The following is a 21,751-nucleotide window of genomic DNA, read 5'->3' on the forward strand; positions in this document are numbered from 1 at the left end:
CCCCGCCCAGTGGGGTGCCAAATTGCAGGGGTCACCCAAATGACAAGGTTGCCTTGGCTGCCATTAACCACCTCAGTCCTGTCACACCTTGACCAGTCAGGTGCCCGCTTGTGATGGTCACCTGCATGGCCAAGCCATCACAGACACCAGCTGTCCACTTGGCTCAGTCACACCCCGCCTGGTGGAGTGCCACCTCACATGGGTCCCCCATGCAGCAAAACTCTCATGGCCACTGGGTGTCATCTGGCCTGGGCACTATCTGCCAGGTGGAATGCAACCTCGTGTGGTCATGCATTTGGCGGGGCCATCATGGCAGCCAGGTGTGATCAAGGCCTGGACACACCCTGGCAAGCAAGATGCCACCTCATGTTGGTCACCCGCATTGTTGGGCCATCATAGCTGGCAAATCTCACCTTGGCCCATTCCGACGCCACACTTTTTGTTGGCACGTCGATTGGTTCAACTCCATGGCCAGGCCATACCAGCCCCCCTGCATCACCTTGGCTGGGTCAAACCCCACTAATGGGGTGTAACCTATCATGGGTCACCCGCGTGGCAACCCATCACAGCTACTGGGTGTCACCTAGCCTTGGTCACACCTCATATGGCAGGATGCCACCTCAGCTGGCTAACCCACATGGCAAGGCTTCATGGCACCGGGTGTCAGCTTGGTCTGGTCACACTTCTCCCGGCAGGGGGTCACCTCACATGGGACAACTGTATGGCCAGGCTGACATGTCTGCTGGGTGTCACCTCAGAGCTGTGCCACCCTGCACTGCAGGGTATCACCACACTGGCTCACCCATGTGGCAAGGCCATTATGGCCACTGGGTGTTCCTTTGGCACTGTCACACCCTGCCTGCTGGGGTGGTGCCTGTCACATGCCACCCATGTGGCAAGGCCATAACAGTCACTGGGTGTCACCTATCCTTGGTCACAACCCGCATGCCAGGGTGTCACCTCACTTCGGTCAACTGCATGGCAAGGCCACCATGGTTGCTGGGTGTCACCTAGATCCTGACACACCCTGCACTGCAGGGGGGCACCATGCATGGGTCACCCATGTGGCAAGGCCATTAAGGCTGCTAGGTTTCACTTTGGCATGGTCACATCCCACCAGGCAGGGGGTCACCACACATGTGCCACCCATCCACTGAGGCTGTCAGAGGCTCTGGTTGTCACCTTGGCCTAGTCACACCCCATGAGGGGGCGTGCCATCTCACATGGCTACCCACTTGGGGAGGCCATCATGGACACTGGGTGTCACACCAGCCCGGTACCAATCTGCCTGGTGGGGTACCACATCACATGGTTCACCCATGTGGCGAGGTCACCATGGCTGCCAGGTGTCACCCTGGTCCGGTCACATTCTGCCCAGTGGGGTGTCCCATCATGCAGGTAAACCCCTTGGTGAGGGCATCACAGCTGCAGGGTGACACATCATCCCAGGCACACTCCCCCTGTCATGGGGCCACTTTGCACAGGTCTCCCATGTGGCAAGGCCCTCACAGCTGCCAGCAGTCATCTTGGCCTCCTCACACCCCACCATCTGGGGGTCACCTCATGTGGGTCACCTGCATGGTGAGGCCATCACAGCCCCTGTGTCACACCTAGGCCCTGCCACACCCTGCCATGCAGGCTGCTAGCATCCATGGTTTACCCGTGTGCTGAGAACAACACAGACAATGGGTGTCACCTTTTCATGCTCACACCCCACCCTGCAGGGGTGACCTCGCATGTGCCAACCATGTGGCGAGGCCTCACAACTGCCGGGTGCCACCTCAGCCTCATAACTCCCTGCTGGCAAGATGCCACACCATGTAAGTCACCTGTGTGGGGAGCTCCTTATTGCCACAGGTTGCCACATCGGCCCAGGAACCCCCAGGCCATTGCACTGTTACCTCACATGGGTCACACATGTGCTGAGGCTTTCATGGCTGCTGGGTGACATATTGGCCCAGGCACTACCTTCCAGGTGAGGTGGCACATCACGCATGGGACCCATGTGTTGAAGCCATCATGGCCACCAGGTGGCACCTTGGCCTTGTCATAACCCAGCCGGCGGGGTGTCATCTCACATGGATCAGCCGCCAAGTGGGTCCTTCACGGCCATCGGGTGTCACCACTGCCTGGTCACCCCCTTCCCAGCAGGGTGACACCTCACTCATGTCAACTGCATGGCAAGGACATCCTGGTCACTGGGAGTCACCTCAGCTGCGTCACACCCCACTTGGGGGATGTCACCATGCACAAGCTAGCCATATCTGGAGCCCGTCATGGCTGCTGTATCACCTTGTCTTGGTCACACCATGCCCTGTGTAGTGTCTCCTCATATGTGTCACCCACATGGCGAGGCTGTTATAGGCAGAGTGTGTCACCTGGCTTCCGTCACACCCCCATCAGAGTGTCTCCACATGCATGCTACCCGTCTGACAGTGCCGCCACGATGGCCAGGTATCACTTTGCCTCAGTCACACACAGCTGAACAGGGTGTCAGCTCGTGTGTGTCAACTGTATGGTGAGGCTTTCAAGGCCACCTGCTGTCACGTCAAGTGATTCACACTCCACCTCAGCTGTGTCACCTCCCACATGTCACCTGCGTGGCGAGGCCATCCGAGCCACTGGGTGTCACCTTCCCTTGTTCACACCCAGCACGATGGATGTATCCTGCTGTGTGTCACCCACATGGTGTTGTCATGTGTAGCAGGTGTACCTTTGCCTCCGTTACAGCCTTCTGGTGGGATGGCAGTGACAGGGGTCACCTGCATGTCAAGGCCATCCTGGCTGCTGAGGGTCATCTCAGCCCTGGCACAGCCTGCCCATTGCTGTTTCAACTCTTGTGTGTCACTCATGTGGCATGGCCATCAGCCACTGGGTGTCACCACCACCCGGGCATGTTCTGGATGGTGGAGTGTCCCATTACATGAGTCACCTGTGTAGCAAGGTCATCACAGCCAGTGGGTGTCACTTCCCCTTGGTCAACCCCTTCGTAGGTTTGTCACTTCCTGCCTCTCAGACTCATGGCAAGGCTGTCACTGCGGCTGTCTGTCACCTTCCCTCACTTACACCCAACCCAGTAGCTGTCACCTCACGTGCATCACCTGTGTTGGGAGGCCATCGCAGCTGCAGGCTTCACCTCGGCCCAGTCACACCTGATGCAGCGAGTTGGCATCTTGCACGGGGCACCTGCATGGTGAGGCCACCACAGCCGCTGGGTTAAAGTCAGCCTGGTCACAGCCCACCCAGCAAGGTTTCCGATTGTTTGTGTCATCCACATGGCAAGGCCATCACAGCTGGTGGGTTCACCTCACCTCGGTCACACACTGCTGGTGGAGTGGCATCTTGTAGGGTCACCCACGTCGCAATGTCATTACTGCGGCCAAGTTTCACTTCAGCCTGGTCACACCCCGCCCAGTGGGGTGCCAAATTGCAGGGGTCACCCAAATGACAAGGTTGCCTTGGCTACCATTAACCACCTCAGCCCTGTCACACCTTGACCAGTCAGGTGCCAGCTTGTGCTGGTCACCTGCATGGCCAAGCCATCACAGACACCAGCTGTCCACTTGGCTCAGTCACACCCCGCCTGGTGGAGTGCCACCTCACATGGGTCCCCCATGCAGCAAAACTCTCATGGCCACTGGGTGTCATCTGGCCTGGGCACTATCTGCCAGGCTGAATGCAACCTCGTGTGGTCATGCATTTGGCGGGGCCATCACGGCAGCCAGGTGTGATCAAGGCCTGGACACACACTGGCAAGCAAGATGCCACCTCATGTTGGTCACCCGCATGGTTGGGCCATCATAGCTGGCAACTCTCACCTTGGCCCATTCCGACGCCACACTTTTGGTTGGCACGTCGATTGGTTCAACTCCATGGCCAGGCCATACCAGCCCCCCTGTGTCACCTTGGCTGGGTCAAACCCCACCCAGTGGGGTGTAACCTAGCATGGGTCACCCGCGTGGCAAGCCGATCACAGCTACTGGGTGTCACCTAGCCTTGGTCACACCTCATATGGCAGGATGCCACCTCAGCTGGCTAACATACACGGCAAGGCTACATGGCACCGGGTGTCAGCTTGGTCTGGTCACACTTCTCCCGGCAGGGGGTCACCTCACATGGGACAACTGTATGGCCAGGCTGACATGTCTGCTGGGTGTCACCTCAGAGCTGTGCCACCCTGCACTGCAGGGTATCACCACACTGGCTCACCCATGTGGCAAGGCCATTATGGCCACTGGGTGTTCCTTTGGCACTGTCACACCCTGCCTGCTGGGGTGGTGCCTGTCACATGCCACCCATGTGGCAAGGCCATAACAGTCACTGGGTGTCACCTATCCTTGGTCACAACCTGCATGCCAGGGTGTCACCTCACTTCGGTCAACTGCATGGCAAGGCCACCATGGTTGCTGGGTGTCACCTAGGTCCTGACACACTCTGCACTCAGGGGGGCACCATGCACGGGTCACCCATGTGGGAAGGCCATTAAGGCTGCTAAGTTTCACTTTGGCATGGTCACATCCCACCAGGCAGGGGGTCACCACACATGTGCCACCCATCCCCTGAGGCTGTCAGAGGCTCTGGTTGTCACCTTGGCCTAGTCACACCCCATGAGGGGGCGTGCCATCTCACATGGCTACCCACTTGGGGAGGCCATCATGGACACTGGGTGTCACACCAGCCCGGTACCAATCTGCCTGGTGGGGTACCACATCACATGGTTCACCCATGTGGCGAGGTCACCATGGCTTCCAGGTGTCACCCTGGTCCGGTCACATTCTGCCCAGTGGGGTGTCCCATCATGCAGGTAAACCCCTTGGTGAGGGCATCACAGCTGCAGGGTGACACATCATCCCAGGCACACTCCCCCTGTCATGGGGCCACTTTGCACAGGTCTCCCATGTGGCAAGGCCCTCACAGCTGCCAGCAGTCATCTTGGCCTGCTCACACCCCACCATCTGGGGGTCACCTCATGTGGGTCACCTGCATGGTGAGGCCATCACAGCCCCTGTGTCACACCTAGGCCCTGCCACACCCTGCCATGCAGGCTGCTAGCATCCATGGTTTACCCGTGTGCTGAGAACAACACAGACAATGGGTGTCACCTTTTCATGCTCACACCCCACCCTGCAGGGGTGACCTCGCATGTGCCAACCATGTGGCGAGGCCTCACAACTGCCGGGTGCCACCTCAGCCTCATAACTCCCTGCTGGCAAGATGCCACACCATGTAAGTCACCTGTGTGGGGAGGTCCTTATTGCCACAGGTTGTCACGTCAGCCCAGGAACCCCCAGTCCATTGCACTGTTACCTCACATGGGTCACACCTGTGGTGAGGCTTTCATGGCTGCTGGGTGACATATTGGCCCAGGCACTACCTTCCAGGTGAGGTGGCACATCACGCATGGGACCCATGTGTTGAAGCCATCATGGCCACCAGGTGGCACCTTGGCCTTGTCATAACCCAGCCGGCGGGGTGTCATCTCACATGGATCAGCCGCCAAGTGGGTCCTTCACAGCCATCGGGTGTCACCACTGCCTGGTCACCCCCTTCCCAGCAGGGTGACACCTCACTCATGTCAACTGCATGGCAAGGACATCATGGTCACCGGGAGTCACCTCAGCTGCGTCACACCCCACTTGGGGGATGTCACCATGCACAAGCTAGCCATATCTGGAGCCCGTCATGGCTGCTGTATCACCTTGTCTTGGTCACACCATGCCCTGTGTGGTGTCTCCTCATATGTGTCACCCACATGGCGAGGCTGTTATAGGCAGAGTGTGTCACCTGGCTTCAGTCACACCCCCATCAGAGTGTCACCACATGCATGCTACCCATCTGACAGTGCCGCCACGATCGCCAGGTATCACTTTGCCTCAGTCACACACAGCTGAACAGGGTGTCAGCTCGTGTGTGTCACCTGTATGGTGAGGCTTTCAAGGCCACCTGCTGTCACGTCAAGTGATTCACACTCCACCTCAGCTGTGTCACCTCCCACATGTCACCTGCGTGGCGAGGCCATCTGAGCCACTGGGTGTCACCTTCCCTTGTTCACACCCAGCATGATGGATGTATCCTGCTGTGTGTCACCCACATGGTGTTGTTGTCATGTGTAGCAGGTGTACCTTTGCCTCCGTTACAGCCTTCTGGTGGGATGGCAGTGACAGGGGTCACCTGCATGTCAAGGCCATCCTGGCTGCTGAGGGTCATCTCAGCCCTGGCACAGCCTGCCCATTGCTGTTTCAACTCTTGTGTGTCACTCATGTGGCATGGCCATCAGCCACGGGGTGTCACCACCACCTGGGCATGTTCTGGATGGTGGAGTGTCCCATTACATGAGTCACCTGTGTAGCAAGGTCATCACAGCCAGTGGGTGTCACTTCCCCTTGGTCAACCCCTTCGTAGGTTTGTCACTTCCTGCCTCTCAGACTCATGGCAAGGCTGTCACTGCTGCTGTCTGTCACCTTCCCTCACTTACACCCAACCCAGCAGCTGTCACCTCACGTGCATCACCTGTGTTGGGAGGCCATCACAGCTGCAGGCTTCACCTCGGCCCAGTCACACCTGATGCAGCGAGTTGGCATCTTGCACGGGGCACCTGCATGGTGAGGCCACCACAGCCGCTGGGTTAAAGTCAGCCTGGTCACAGCCCACCCAGCAAGGTTTCCGATTGTTTGTGTCATCCACATGGCAAGGCCATCAGAGCTGGTGGGTTCACCTAACCTCGGTCACACACTGCTGGTGGAGTGGCATCTTGTAGGGGTCACCCACGTTGCAAGGTCATTACTGCGGCCAAGTTTCACTTCAGCCTGGTCCCATCCCGCCCAGTGGGGTGCCAAATTGCAGGGGTCACCCAAATGACAAGGTTGCCTTGGCTACCATTAACCACCTCAGCCCTGTCACACCTTGACCAGTCAGGTGCCAGCTTGTGCTGGTCACCTGCATGGCCAAGCCATCACAGACACCAGCTGTCCACTTGGCTCAGTCACACCCCGCCTGGTGGACTGCCACCTCACATGGCTCCCCCATGCAGCAAAACTCTCATGGCCACTGGGTGTCATCTGGCCTGGGCACTATCTGCCAGGTGGAATGCAACTTCGTGTGGTCATGCATTTGGTGGGGCCATCACGGCAGCCAGGTGTGATCAAGGCCTGGACACACCCTGGCAAGCAAGATGCCACCTCATGTTGGTCACCCGCATTGTTAGGCCATCATAGCTGGCAACTCTCACCTTGGCCCATTCCGATGCCACACTTTTGGTTGGCACGTCGATTGGTTCAACTCCATGGCCAGGCCATACCAGCCGCCATTCGTCACCTTGGCTGGGTTAAATCCCACCAATGGGGTGTAACTTATCATGGGTCACCCGCGTGGCAAGCCCATCACAGCTACTGGGTGTCACCTAGCCTTGGTCACACCTCATATGGCAGGATGCCACCTCAGCTGGCTAACCCACATGGCAAGGCTTCATGGCACTGGGTGTCAGCTTGGTCTGGTCACACTTCTCCCGGCAGGGGGTCACCTCACATGAGACAACTGTATGGCCAGGCTGACAGGTCTGCTGGGTGTCACCTCAGAGCTGTGCCACCCCGCACTGCAGGGTATCACCACACTGGCTCACCCATGTGGCAAGGCCATTATGGCCACTGGGTGTTCCTTTGGCACTGTCACACCCTGCCTGCTGGGGTGGTGCCTGTCACATGCCACCCATGTGGCAAGGCCTTAACAGTCACTGGGTGTCACCTATCCTTGGTCACATCCTGCATGCCAGGGTGTCACCACATTTCGGTCAACTGCATGGCAAGGCCACCATGGTTGCTGGGTGTCACCTAGGTCCTGACACACCCTGCACTGCAGGGGGGCACCATGCATGGGTCACCCATGTGGCAAGGCCATTAAGGCTGCTAGGTTTCACTTTGGCATGGTCACATCCCACCAGGCAGGGGGTCACCACACATGTGCCACCCATCCACTGAGGCTGTCAGAGGCTCTGGTTGTCACCTTGGCCTAGTCACAACCCAGGAGGGGGCGTGCCATCTCACATGGCTACCCACTTGGGGAGGCCATCATGGACACTGGGTGTCACACCAGCCCGGTACCAATCTGCCTGGTGGGGTACCACATCACATGGTTCACCCATGTGGCAAGGTCACCATGGCTGCCAGGTGTCACCCTGGTCCGGTCACATTCTGCCCAGTGGGGTGTCCCATCATGCAGGTAAAGCCCTTGGTGAGGGCATCACAGCTGCAGGGTGACACATCATCCCAGGCACACTCCCCCTGTCATGGGGCCACTTTGCACAGGTCTCCCATGTGGCAAGGCCCTCACAGCTGCCAGCAGTCATCTTGGCCTCTCACACCCCACCATCTGGGGGTCATCTCATGTGGGTCACCTGCATGGTGAGGCCATCACAGCCCCTGTGTCACACCTAGGCCCTGCCACATCCTGCCATGCAGGCTGCTAGCATCCATGGTTTACCTGTGTGCTGAGAACAACACAGACAATGGGTGTCACCTTTTCATGCTCACACCCCACCCTGCAGGGGTGACCTCGCATGTGCCAACCATGTGGTGAGGCCTCACAACTGCCGGGTGCCACCTCAGCCTCATAACTCCCTGCTGGCAAGATGCCACACCATGTAAGTCACCTGTGTGGGGAGCTCCTTATTGCCACAGGTTGTCACGTCGGCCCAGGAACCCCCAGTCCATTGCACTGTTACCTCACATGGGTCACACATGTGCTGAGGCTTTCATGGCTGCTGGGTGACATATTGGCCCAGGCACTACCGTCCAGGTGAGGTGGCACATCACGCATGGGACCCATGTGTTGAAGCCATCATGGCCACCAGGTGGCACCTTGGCCTTGTCATAACCCAGCCGGTGGGGTGTCATCTCACATGGATCAGCCGCCATGTTGTTCCTTCACAGCCATCGGGTGTCACCACTGCCTGGTCACACCCTTCCCAGCAGGGTGACACCTCACTCATGTCAACTGCATGGCAAGGACATCATGGTCACCGGGAGTCACCTCAGCTGCGTCACACCCCACTTGGGGGATGTCACCATGCACAAGCTAGCCATATCTGGAGCCCGTCATGGCTGCTGTATCACCTTGTCTTGGTCACACCATGCCCTGTGTGGTGTCTCCTCATATGTGTCACCCACATGGCGAGGCTGTTATAGGCAGAGTGTGTCACCTGGCTTCCGTCACACCCCCATCAGAGTGTCACCACATGCATGCTACCCGTCTGACAGTGCCGCTATGATCACTAGGTATCATTTCGCCTCAGTCACACACAGCCGAACAGGGTGTCAGCTCGTGTGTGTCACCTGTATGGTGAGGCTTTCAAGGCCACCTGCTGTCACGTCAAGTGATTCACACTCCACCTCAGCTGTGTCACCTCCCACATGTCACCTGCGTGGCGAGGCCATCCGAGCCACTGGGTGTCACCTTCCCTTGTTCACACCCAGCACGATGGATGTATCCTGCTGTGTGTCACCCACATGGTGTTGTTGTCATGTGTAGCAGGTGTACTTTTGCCTCCGTTACAGCCTTCTGGTGGGATGGCAGTGACAGGGGTCACCTGCATGTCAAGGCCATCCTGGCTGCTGAGGGTCATCTCAGCCCTGGCACAGCCTGCCCATTGCTGTTTCAACTCTTGTGTGTCACTCATGTGGCATGGCCATCAGCCACGGGGTGTCACCACCACCTGGGCATGTTCTGGATGGTGGAGTGTCCCATTACATGAGTCACCTGTGTAGCAAGGTCATCACAGCCAGTGGGTGTCACTTCCCCTTGGTCAACCCCTTCGTAGGTTTGTCACTTCCGGCCTCTCAGACTCATGGCAAGGCTGTCACTGCTGCTGTCTGTCACCTTCCCTCACCTACACCCAACCCAGCAGCTGTCACTTCACATGCATCACCTGTGTTGGGAGGCCATCACAGCTGCCAGCTTCACCTCGGCCCACTCACACCTGATGCAGCGAGTTGGCATCTTGCACGGGGCTCCTGCATGGTGAGGCCACCACAGCCGCTGGGTTAAAGTCAGCCTGGTCACAGCCCACCCAGCAAGGTTTCCGATTGTTTGTGTCATCCACATGGCAAGGCCATCACAACTGGTGGGTTCACCACACCTCGGTCACACACTGCTGGTGGAGTGGCATCTTGTAGGGGTCACCCATGTCACAAGGTCATTACTGCGGCCAAGTTTCACTTCAGCCTGGTCACACCCTGCCCAGTGGGGTGCCAAATTGCAGGGGTCACCCAAATGACAAGGTTGCCTTGGCTGCCATTAACCACCTCAGCCCTGTCACACCTTGACCAGTCAGGTGCCAGCTTGTGCTGGTCACCTGCATGGCCAAGCCATCACAGACACCAGCTGTCCACTTGGCTCAGTCACACCCCACCTGGTGGAGTGCCACCTCACATGGCTCCCCCATGCAGCAAAACTCTCATGGCCACTGGGTGTCATCTGGCCTGGGCACTATCTGCCAGGTGGAATGCAACCTCGTGTGGTCATGCATTTTGCGGGGCCATCACGGCAGCCAGGTGTGATCAAGGCCTGGACACACCCTGGCAAGCAAGATGCCACCTCATGTTGGTCACCCGCATGGTTAGGCCATCATAGCTGGCAACTCTCACCTTGGCCCATTCCGACGCCACACTTTTGGTTGGCACATCGATTGGTTCAACTCCATGGCCAGGCCATACCAGCCCCCCTGTGTCACCTTGGCTGGGTCAAACCCCACCCAGTGGGGTGTAACCTAGCATGGGTCACCCGCGTGGCAAGCCCATCACAGCTACTGGGTGTCACCTAGCCTTGGTCACACCTCATATGGCAGGATGCCACCTCAGATGGCTAACCCACACGGCAAGGCTTCATGGCACCGGGTGTCGGCTTCGTCTGGTCACACTTCTCCCGGCAGGGGGTCACCTCACATGGGACAACTGTATGGCCAGGCTGACATGTCTGCTGGGTGTCACCTCAGAGCTGTGCCACCCCGCACTGCAGGGTATCACCACACTGGCTCACCCATGTGGCAAGGCCATTATGGCCACTGGGTGTTCCTTTGGCACTGTCACACCCTGCCTGCTGGGGTGGTGCCTGTCACATGCCACCCATGTGGCAAGGCCATAAGGGTCACTGGGTGTCACCTATCCTTGGTCACAACCCGCATGCCAGGGTGTCACCTCATTTCGGTCAACTGCATGGCAAGGCCACCATGGTTGCTGGGTGTCACCTAGGTCCTGACACACCCTGCACTGCAGGTTGGCACCATGCATGGGTCACCCATATGGCAAGGCCATTAAGGCTGCTAGGTTTCACTTTGGCATGGTCACATTCCACCAGGCAGGGGGTCACCACACATGTGCCACCCATCCACTGAGGCTGTCAGAGGCTCTGGTTGTCACCTTGGCCTAGTCACACCCCATGAGGGGGTGTGCCATCTCACATGGCTACCCACTTGGGGAGGCCATCATGGACACTGGGTGTCACACCAGCCCGGTACCAATCTGCCTGGTGGGGTACCACGTCACATGGTTCACCCATGTGGCGAGGTCACCATGGCTGCCAGGTGTCACCCTGGTCCGGTCACATTCTGCCCAGTGGGGTGTCCCATCATGCAGGTAAAGCCCTTGGTGAGGGCATCACAGCTGCAGGGTGACACATCATCCCAGACACACTCCCACTATCATGGGGCCACTTTGCACAGGTCTCCCATGTGGCAAGGCCCTCACAGCTGCCAGCAGTCATCTTGGCTTGCTCACACCCCACGATCTGCGGGTCACCTCATGTGGGTCACCTGCATGGTGAGGCCATCACAGCCCCTGTGTCACACCTAGGCCCTGCCACACCCTGCCATGCAGGCTGCTAGCATCCATGGTTTACCCGTGTGCTGAGAACAACACAGACAATGGGTGTCACCTTTTCATGCTCACACCCCACCCTGCAGGGGTGACCTCGCATGTGCCAACCATGTGGCGAGGCCTCACAACTGCCGGGTGCCACCTCAGCCTCATAACTCCCTGCTGGCAAGATGCCACACCATGTAAGTCACCTGTGTGGGGAGCTCCTTATTGCCACAGGTTTCCACGTCGTCCCAGGAACCCCCAGTCCATTGCACTGTTACCTCACATGGGTCACACATGTGCTGAGGCTTTCATGGCTGCTGCGTGACATATTGGCCCAGGCACTACCTTCCAGGTGAGGTGGCACATCACGCATGGGACCCATGTGTTGAAGCCATCATGGCCACCAGGTGGCACCTTGGCCTTGTCATAACGAGCCAGCGGGGTGTCATCTCACATGGATCAGCCGCAATGTTGTTCCTTCACGGCCATCGGGTGTCACCACTGTCTGGTCACCCCCTTCCCAGCAGGGTGACACCTCACTCATATCAACTGCATGGCAAGGACATCATGGTCACCGGGAGTCACCTCAGCTGCGTCACACCCCACTTGGGGGATGTCACCATGCACAAGCTAGCCATATCTGGAGCCCGTCATGGCTGCTGTATCACCTTGTCTTGGTCACACCATGCCCTGTGTGGTGTCTCCTCATATGTGTCACCCACATGGCGAGGCTGTTATAGGCAGAGTGTGTCACCTGGCTTCCATCACACCCCCATCAGAGTGTCACCACATGCATGCTACCTGTCTGACAATGCCGCTATGATCACTAGGTATCATTTCGCCTCAGTCACACACAGCCGAACAGGTTGTCAGCTCGTGTGTGTCACATGTATGGTGAGTCTTTCAAGGCCACCTGCTGTCACGTCAAGTGATTCACACTCCACCTCAGCTGTGTCACCTCCCACATGTCACCTGCGTGGCGAGGCCATCCGAGCCACTGGGTGTCACCTTCCCTTGTTCACACCCAGCACGATGGATGTATCCTGCTGTGTGTCACCCACATGGTGTTGTTGTCATGTGTAGCAGGTGTACTTTTGCCTCCGTTACAGCCTTCTGGTGGGATGGCAGTGACAGGGGTCACCTGCATGTCAAGGCCATCCTGGCTGCTGAGGGTCATCTCAGCCCTGGCACAGCCTGCCCATTGCTGTTTCAACTCTTGTGTGTCACTCATGTGGCATGGCCATCAGCCACGGGGTGTCACCACCACCTGGGCATGTTCTGGATGGTGGAGTGTCCCATTACATGAGTCACCTGTGTAGCAAGGTCATCACAGCCAGTGGGTGTCACTTCCCCTTGGTCAACCCCTTCGTAGGTTTGTCACTTCCTGCCTCTCAGACTCATGGCAAGGCTGTCACTGCTGCTGTCTGTCACCTTCCCTCACCTACACCCAACCCAGCAGCTGTCACTTCACATGCATCACCTGTGTTGGGAGGCCATCACAGCTGCCGGCTTCACCTCGGCCCACTCACACCTGATGCAGCGAGTTGGCATCTTGCACGGGGCTCCTGCATGTTGAGGCCACCACAGCCGCTGGGTTAAAGTCAGCCTGGTCACAGCCCACCCAGCAAGGTTTCCGATTGTTTGTGTCATCCACATGGCAAGGCCATCACAACTGGTGGGTTCACCACACCTCGGTCACACACTGCTGGTGGAGTGGCATCTTGTAGGGGTCACCCATGTCGCAAGGTCATTACTGCGGCCAAGTTTCACTTCAGCCTGGTCACACCCTGCCCAGTGGGGTGCCAAATTGCAGGGGTCACCCAAATGACAAGGTTGCCTTGGCTGCCATTAACCACCTCAGCCCTGTCACACCTTGACCAGTCAGGTGCCAGCTTGTGCTGGTCACCTGCATGGCCAAGCCATCACAGACACCAGCTGTCCACTTGGCTCAGTCACACCCCACCTGGTGGAGTGCCACCTCACATGGCTCCCCCATGCAGCAAAACTCTCATGGCCACTGGGTGTCATCTGGCCTGGGCACTATCTGCCAGGCTGAATGCAACCTCGTGTGGTCATGCATTTGGCGGGGCCATCACGGCAGCCAGGTGTGATCAAGGCCTGGACACACCCTGGCAAGCAAGATGCCACCTCATGTTGGTCACCCGCATGGTTAGGCCATCATAGCTGGCAACTCTCACCTTGGCCCATTCCGACGCCACACTTTTGGTTGGCACATCGATTGGTTCAACTCCATGGCCAGGCCATACCAGCCCCCCTGTGTCACCTTGGCTGGGTCAAACCCCACCCAGTGGGGTGTAACCTAGCATGGGTCACCCGCGTGGCAAGCCCATCACAGCTACTGGGTGTCACCTAGCCTTGGTCACACCTCATATGGCAGGATGCCACCTCAGCTGGCTAACCTACACGGCAAGGCTACATGGCACCGGGTGTCGGCTTGGTCTGGTCACACTTCTCCCGGCAGGGGGTCACCTAACATGGGACAACTGTATGGCCAGGCTGACATGTCTGCTGGGTGTCACCTCGGAGCTGTGCCACCCCGCACTGCAGGGTATCACCACACTGGCTCACCCATGTGGCAAGGCCATTATGGCCACTGGGTGTTCCTTTGGCACTGTCACACCCTGCCTGCTGGGGTGGTGCCTGTCACATGCCACCCATGTGGCAAGGCCATAACAGTCACTGGGTGTCACCTATCCTTGGTCACAACCTGCATGCCAGGGTGTCACCTCACTTCGGTCAACTGCATGGCAAGGCCACCATGGTTGCTGGGTGTCACCTAGGTCCTGACACACCCTGCACTGCAGGGGGGCACCATGCATGGGTCACCCATGTGGCAAGGCCATTAAGGCTGCTAGGTTTCACTTTGGCATGGTCACATCCCACCAGGCAGGGGGTCACCACACATGTGCCACCCATCCCCTGAGGCTGTCAGAGGCTCTGGTTGTCACCTTGGCCTAGTCACACCCCATGAGGGGGCGTGCCATCTCACATGGCTACCCACTTGGGGAGGCCATCATGGACACTGGGTGTCACACCAGCCCGGTACCAATCTGCCTGGTGGGGTACCACATCACATGGTTCACCCATGTGGCGAGGTCACCATGGCTGCCAGGTGTCACCCTGGTCCGGTCACATTCTGCCCAGTGGGGTGTCCCATCATGCAGGTAAAGCCCTTGGTGAGGGCATCACAGCTGCAGGGTGACACATCATCCCAGGCACACTCCCCCTGTCATGGGGCCACTTTGCACAGGTCTCCCATGTGGCAAGGCCCTCACAGCTGCAAGCAGTCATCTTGGCCTGCTCACACCCCACCATCTGGGGGTCACCTCATGTGGGTCACCTGCATGGTGAGGCCATCACAGCCCCTGTGTCACACCTAGGCCCTGCCACACCCTGCCATGCAGGCTGCTAGCATCCATGGTTTACCCGTGTGCTGAGAACAACACAGACAATGGGTGTCACCTTTTCATGCTCACACCCCACCCTGCAGGGGTGACCTCGCATGTGCCAACCATGTGGCGAGGCCTCACAACTGCCGGGTGCCACCTCAGCCTCATAACTCCCTGCTGGCAAGATGCCACACCATGTAAGTCACCTGTGTGGGGAGCTCCTTATTGCCACAGACTGTCACGTCGACCCAGGAACCCCCAGTCCATTGCACTGTTACCTCACATGGGTCACACATGTGCTGAGGCTTTCATGGCTGCTGGGTGACATATTGGCCCAGGCACTACCTTCCAGGTGAGGTGGCACATCACGCATGGGACCCATGCGTTGAAGCCAACATGGCCACCAGGTGGCACCTTGGCCTTGTCATAACCCAGCCGGCGGGGTGTCATCTCACATGGATCAGCTGCCAAGTGGGTCCTTCACGGCTATCGGGTGTCACCACTGCCTGGTCACCCCCTTCCCAGCAGGGTGACACCTCACTCATGTCAACTGCATGGCAAGGACATCATGGTCACCGGGAGTCACCTCATCTGCGTCACACCCCACTTGGGGGATGTCACCATGCACAAGCTAGCCATATCTGGAGCCCGTCATGGCTGCTGTATCACCTTGTCTTGGTCACACCATGCCCTGTGTGGTGTCTCCTCATATGTGTCACCCACATGGCGAGGCTGTTATAGGCAGAGTGTGTCACCTGGCTTCAGTTACACCCCCATCAGAGTGTCACCACATGCATGCTACCCGTCTGACAGTGCCGCCACGATCGCCAGGTATCACTTTGCCTCAGTCACACACAGCTGAACAGGGTGTCAGCTCGTGTGTGTCACCTGTATGGTGAGGCTTTCAAGGCCACCTGCTGTCACGTCAAGTGATTCACACTCCACCTCAGCTGTGTCACCTCCCACATGTCACCTGCGTGGCGAGGCCATCTGAGCCACTGGGTTCACCTTCCCTTGTTCACACCCAGCATGATGGATGTATCCTGCTGTGTGTCACCCACATGGTGTTGTTGTCATGTGTAGCAGGTGTACCTTTGCCTCCGTTACAGCCTTCTGGTGGGATGGCAGTGACAGGGGTCACCTGCATGTCAAGGCCATCCTGGCTGCTGAGGGTCATCTCAGCCCTGGCACAGCCTGCCCATTGCTGTTTCAACTCTTGTGTGTCACTCATGTGGCATGGCCATCAGCCACGGGGTGTCACCACCACCTGGGCATGTTCTGGATGGTGGAGTGTCCCATTACATGAGTCACCTGTGTAGCAAGGTCATCACAGCCAGTGGGTGTCACTTCCCCTTGGTCAACCCCTTCGTAGGTTTGTCACTTCCTGCCTCTCAGACTCATGGCAAGGCTGTCACTGCTGCTGTCTGTCACCTTCCCTCACTTACACCCAACCCAGCAGCTGTCACCTCACGTGCATCACCTGTGTTGGGAGGCCATCACAGCTGCAGGCTTCACCTCGGCCCAGTCACACCTGATGCAGCGAGTTGGCATCTTGCACGGGGCACCTGCATGGTGAGGCCACCACAGCCGCTGGGTTAAAGTCAGCCTGGTCACAGCCCACCCAGCAAGGTTTCCGATTGTTTGTGTCATCCACATGGCAAGGCCATCACAGCTGGTGGGTTCACCTCACCTCGGTCACACACTGCTGGTGGAGTGGCATCTTGTAGGGGTCACCCACATCGCAAGGTCATTACTGTGGCCAAGTTTCACTTCAGCCTGGTCCCACCCCGCCCAGTGGGGTGCCAAATTGCAGGGGTCACCCAAATGACAAGGTTGCCTTGGCTACCATTAACCACCTCAGCCCTGTCACACCTTGACCAGTCAGGTGCCAGCTTGTGCTGGTCACCTGCATGGCCAAGCCATCACAGACACCAGCTGTCCACTTGGCTCAGTCACACCCCGCCTGGTGGACTGCCACCTCACATGGCTCCCCCATGCAGCAAAACCCTCATGGCCACTGGGTGTCATCTGGCCTGGGCACTATCTGCCAGGTGGAATGCAACTTCGTGTGGTCATGCATTTGGTGGGGCCATCACGGCAGCCAGGTGTGATCAAGGCCTGGACACACCCTGGCAAGCAAGATGCCACCTCATGTTGGTCACCCGCATTGTTAGGCCATCATAGCTGGCAACTCTCACCTTGGCCCATTCCGATGCCACACTTTTGGTTGGCACGTCGATTGGTTCAACTCCATGGCCAGGCCATACCAGCCGCCATTCGTCACCTTGGCTGGGTTAAACCCCACCAATGGGGTGTAACTTATCATGGGTCACCCGCGTGGCAAGCCCATCACAGCTACTGGGTGTCACCTAGCCTTGGTCACACCTCATATGGCAGGATGCCACCTCAGCTGGCTAACCCACATGGCAAGGCTTCATGGCACCGGGTGTCAGCTTGGTCTGGTCACACTTCTCCCGGCAGGGGGTCACCTCACATGGGACAACTGTATGGCCAGGCTGACATGTCTGCTGGGTGTCACCTCAGAGCTGTGCCACCCTGCACTGCAGGGTATCACCACACTGGCTCACCCATGTGGCAAGGCCATTATGGCCACTGGGTGTTCCTTTGGCACTGTCACACCCTGCCTGCTGGGGTGGTGCCTGTCACATGCCACCCATGTGGCAAGGCCATAACAGTCACTGGGTGTCACCTATCCTTGGTCACAACCCGCATGCCAGGGTGTCACCTCACTTCGGTCAACTGCATGGCAAGGCCACCATGGTTGCTGGGTGTCACCTAGGTCCTGACACACCCTGCACTGCAGGGGGGCACCATGCATGGGTCACCCATGTGGCAAGGCCATTAAGGCTGCTAGGTTTCACTTTGGCATGGTCACATCCCACCAGGCAGGGGGTCACCACACATGTGCCACCCAACCCCTGAGGCTGTCAGAGGCTTTGGTTGTCACCTTGGCCTAGTCACATCCCATGAGGGGGCGTGCCATCTCACATGGCTACCCACTTGGGGAGGCCATCATGGACACTGGGTGTCACACCAGCCCGGTACCAATCTGCCTGGTGGGGTACCACATCACATGGTTCACCCATGTGGCGAGGTCACCATGGCTTCCAGGTGTCACCCTGGTCTGGTCACATTCTGCCCAGTGGGGTGTCCCATCATGCAGGTAAACCCCTTGGTGAGGGCATCACAGCTGCAGGGTGACACATCATCCCAGGCACACTCCCCCTGTCATGGGGCCACTTTGCACAGGTCTCCCATGTGGCAAGGCCCTCACAGCTGCCAGCAGTCATCTTGGCCTGCTCACACCCCACCATCTGGGGGTCACCTCATGTGGGTCACCTGCATGGTGAGGCCATCACAGCCCCTGTGTCACACCTAGGCCCTGCCACACCCTGCCATGCAGGCTGCTAGCATCCATGGTTTACCCGTGTGCTGAGAACAACACAGACAATGGGTGTCACCTTTTCATGCTCACACCCCACCCTGCAGGGGTGACCTCGCATGTGCCAACCATGTGGCGAGGCCTCACAACTGCCGGGTGCCACCTCAGCCTCATAACTCCCTGCTGGCAAGATGCCACACCATGTAAGTCACCTGTGTGGGGAGCTCCTTATTGCCACAGGTTGCCATGTCGGCCCAGGAACCCCCAGTCCATTGCACTGTTACCTCACATGGGTCACACATGTGCTGAGGCTTTCATGGCTGCTGGGTGACATATTGGCCCAGGCACTACCTTCCAGGTGAGGTGGCACATCACGCATGGGACCCATGTGTTGAAGCCATCATGGCCACCAGGTGGCACCTTGGCCTTGTCATAACCCAGCTGGCAGGGTGTCATCTCACATGGATCAGCCACCAAGTGGGTCCTTCACGGCCATCGGGTGTCACCACTGCCTGGTCACACCCTTCCCAGCAGGGTGACACCTCACTCATGTCAACTGCATGGCAAAGACATCATGGTCACCGGGAGTCACCTCAGCTGCGTCACACCCCACTTGGGGGATGTCACCATGCACAAGCTAGCCATATCTGGAGCCCGTCATGGCTGCTGTATCACCTTGTCTTGGTCACACCATGCCCTGTGTGGTGTCTCCTCATATGTGTCACCCACATGGCGAGGCTGTTATAGGCAGAGTGTGTCACCTGGCTTCAGTCACACCCCCATCAGAGTGTCACCACATGCATGCTATCCATCTGACAGTACCACCACGATCGCCAGGTATCACTTCGCCTCAGTCACACACAGCCGAACAGGGTGTCAGCTCGTGTGTGTCACCTGTATGGTGAGGCTTTCAAGGCCACCTGCTGTCACGTCAAGTGATTCACACTCCACCTCAGCTGTGTCACCTCCCACATGTCACCTGCGTGGCGAGGCCATCCGAGCCACTGGGTGTCACCTTCCCTTGTTCACACCCAGCACGATGGGTGTATCCTGCTGTGTGTCACCCACATGGTGTTGTTGTCATGTGTAGCAGGTGTACCTTTGCCTCCGTTACAGCCTTCTGGTGGGATGGCAGTGACAGGGGTCACCTGCATGTCAAGGCCATCCTGGCTGCTGAGGGTCATCTCAGCCCTGGCACAGCCTGCCCATTGCTGTTTCAACTCTTGTGTGTCACTCATGTGGCATGGCCATCAGCCACGGGGTGTCACCACCACCCGGGCATGTTCTGGATGGTGGAGTGTCCCATTACATGAGTCACCTGTGTAGCAAGGTCATCACAGCCAGTGGGTGTCACTTCCCCTTGGTCAACCCCTTCGTAGGTTTGTCACTTCCTGCTTCTCAGACTCATGGCAAGGCTGTCACTGCTGCTGTCTGTCACCTTCCCTCACTTACACCCAACCCAGCAGCTGTCACCTCACGTGCATCACCTGTGTTGGGAGGCCATCACAGCTGCAGGCTTCACCTCGGCCCAGTCACACCTGATGCAGCGAGTTGGCATCTTGCACGGGGCACCTGCATGGTGAGGCCACCACAGCCGCTGGGTTAAAGTCAGCCTGGTCACAGCCCACCCAGCAAGGTTTCCGATTGTTTGTGTCATCCACATGGCGAGGCCATCACAGCTGGTGGGTTCACCTCACCTCGGTCACACACTGCTGGTGGAGTGGCATCTTGTAGGGGTCACCCACGTCGCAAGGTCATTACTGTGGCCAAGTTTCACTTCAGCCTGGTCACACCCTGCCCAGTGGGGTGCCAAATTGCAGGGGTCACCCAAATGACAAGGTTGCCTTGGCTGCCATTAACCACCTCAGCCCTGTCACACCTTGACCAGTCAGGTGCCAGCTTGTGCTGGTCACCTGCATGGCCAAGCCATCACAGACACCAGCTGTCCACTTGGCTCAGTCACACCCAACCTGGTGGAGTGCCACCTCACATGGGTCCCCCATGCAGCAAAACTCTCATGGCCACTGGGTGTCATCTGGCCTGGGCACTATCTGCCTGGTGGAATACAACCACATGTGGTCATGTATTTGGCGGGGCAATCACGGCAGCCAGGTGTGGTCAAGGCCTGGACACACCCTGGCAAGCAAGATGCCACCTCATGTTGGTCACCCGCATGGTTGGGCCATCATAGCTGGCAACTCTCACCTTGGCCCATTCCGACGCCACACTTTTTGTTGGCAGGTCGATTGGTTCAACTCCATGGCCAGGCCATACCAGCCCCCCGTGTCACCTTGGCTGGGTCAAACCCCACCCAGTGGGGTGTAACCTAGCATGGGTCACTCGCGTGGCAAGCCGATCACAGCTACTGGGTGTCACCTAGCCTTGGTCACACCTCATATGGCAGGATGCCACCTCAGCTGGCTAACCCACACTGCAAGGCTTCATGGCACCGGGTGTCGGCTTGGTCTGGTCACACTTCTCCCGGCAGGGGGTCACCTCACATGGGACAACTGTATGGCCAGGCTGACATGTCTGCTGGGTGTCACCTTAGAGCTGTGCCACCCCGCACTGCAGGGTATCACCACACTGGCTCACCCATGTGGCAAGGCCATTATGGCCACTGGGTGTTCCTTTGGCACTGTCACACCCTGCCTGTTGGGGTGGTGCCTGTCACATGCCACCCATGTGGCAAGGCCATAACAGTCACTGGGTGTCACCTATCCTTGGTCACAACCTGCATGCCAGGGTGTCACCTCACTTCGGTCAACTGCATGGCAAGGCCACCATGGTTGCTGGGTGTCACCTAGGTCCTGACACACCCTGCACTCAGGGGGGCACCATGCACGGGTCACCCATGTGGGAAGGCCATTAAGGCTGCTAAGTTTCACTTTGGCATGGTCACATCCCACCAGGCAGGGTGTCACCACACATGTGCCACCCAACCCCTGAGGCTGTCAGAGGCTCTGGTTGTCACCTTGGCCTAGTCACACCCCATGAGGGGGCGTGCCATCTCACATGGCTACCCACTTGGGGAGGCCATCATGGACACTGGGTGTCACACCAGCCCGGTACCAATCTGCCTGGTGGGG

This window comes from Hippopotamus amphibius, chromosome 4 (genome assembly GCF_030028045.1).
Source record: "Hippopotamus amphibius kiboko isolate mHipAmp2 chromosome 4, mHipAmp2.hap2, whole genome shotgun sequence".
In the NCBI taxonomy this organism is placed as follows: Eukaryota; Metazoa; Chordata; class Mammalia; order Artiodactyla; family Hippopotamidae; genus Hippopotamus; species Hippopotamus amphibius.